Raw genomic sequence first — 1,819 nt, 5'->3', positions numbered from 1 at the left:
CCCTTTCCTGTCCTGCCTGCTTTGTGAGTGGTGGCGTCTTCAAGGGGAGTAGATATGTTGAAGCAGGGTACTTTCTGTGTTCGCAGTACCTCGATATGCAGGAGAGAAGACTTCAGAAGAACAGAAATAGAGGCCTGTGTTCACTTGTGATTTTAATTACCCTGCCTCCTACGGTGATGACTGTCTTCTAGCTGGGAAAGAGCGGAAGCAGTTGGGGCGGGTAGTGACATGGGGCTTTTTGACTACCTAATTCTTAGGGATCAGATTCCAGGCCTTTCCCAGTGAAGGGAGAGAATAGCTGCTAATAACAAGAGCTAACGTGTATAATTCACAGAGTGCAAGGGAACTTTACATTATTTCCTGTAACTGTCCTGTGAGGTAGGTAGCTGACAATATGGAAGGGTTGTAGTTTCTTTTTCTTTGTTTGTTTTTTTTTTCAGACAAGGTCTGGCTCTGTTGCCCAGGCTGGAGTGTAGTGGTGCAGTCTCAGCTCAACCTCTGTCTCCCAGGCTCAAGCCATCCTCCCACCTTAGCCTCCCGAGTAGCTGGGACTATAGGTGTGCACCACCACGCCCGGCTAATTTTTGTGGTGGTTTTTTTTTTTTTTTTTGTAGAGATAGGGTTTCGCCACATTGCCCAGGCTGTTCTCAAACTCCTGACCTCCAGCGGTCGTCCCGCCTTGGTCTCCCAAAGTGGTGGGATTGCAGGCATGCATCACCATGGCTGCCCTAGGGCTGTGGTTCAAATGCCTCAAACCTGCAGGACAAGGCACAGACTACTCAGAACAGACACTGGCCTGGCCCGTTGGCCCATTCCTGGCTCTGTTATCAGTCTGGTGGTGGTATCCCTGATTTCTAACGGGAAGCATAGGGATTTGCAGATTTCACTAACTTGACTGTGATCACACATTTTAAGTGGTAGAGGCAGAGTTTTGAACCCAGTGGGTGTCACTTTTTTTTTTTATTTAAAATTTTTTTGGTAGAACTGGGTCAGGAAAATGTTTTAAATTTTATTTATTTGAGAGCTGGGGTTCTTGCTATGTTGCTAAGGCTGGAGTGCAGTGGCTGGCTGTACAAAGGCTCAATCGTGCTATAGTTTTTTTTTTTCTTTGAGACGGGAGTCTCGCTCTGTCGCCCAGGATGGAGTACAGTGGTGCGATCTTCGCTCACTGCAAGCTCCGCCTCCCGGGTTAATGCCATTTTCCTGCCTCAGCCTCCTGAGTAGCTGGGACTACAGGCACCCGCCACCGCGCCAGGCTAATTTTTTGTATTTTTAGTAGAGACGGGGTTTCACCGTGGTCTCGATCTCCTGACCTCGTGATCCGCCCACCTCGGCCTCCCAAAGCGCTGGGATTACAGGCATGAGCCACCAATCGTGCTATAGTTTTGAAGTCCTGGCCTCAAGTGATCCTCCCGCCTCAGCCCCCTTAGTAGGTGGGATTATAGGTGCATGCCATCACGCCTCACTTGGGTGTGACTTTTTTTTTTTTTGAGACAGTTTCACTCTTGTTGCCCAGGCTGGAGTGCAATGGTGTGATCTCAGCTCACCACAACCTCCACCTCCTGAGTTCTGGTTCAAGCAGTTCTCCTGCCTCAGCCTCCTGAGTAGCTGGGATTACAGGCACGTGCCACCATGCCCAGCTAATTTTTGTATTTTCAGTAGAGACGGGGTTTTTATCGTGTTGGCCAGGCTGGTCTCGAACTCCTGACCTCATGATTTGCCCACTTTGGCCTCCCAAAGTGTTTGGATTACAGGCGTGAGCCACCACGCCCAGTGGGTGTCACTCTTGAAGCCTGTGTCCACACCCTGCTGCCTCCTA

Source organism: Gorilla gorilla, chromosome 9, assembly GCF_029281585.2.
Source record: "Gorilla gorilla gorilla isolate KB3781 chromosome 9, NHGRI_mGorGor1-v2.1_pri, whole genome shotgun sequence".
Taxonomy (NCBI): Eukaryota; Metazoa; Chordata; class Mammalia; order Primates; family Hominidae; genus Gorilla; species Gorilla gorilla.
The sequence above is the reverse complement of the archived record's forward strand: the minus strand, read 5'-3'. Positions refer to the sequence as shown.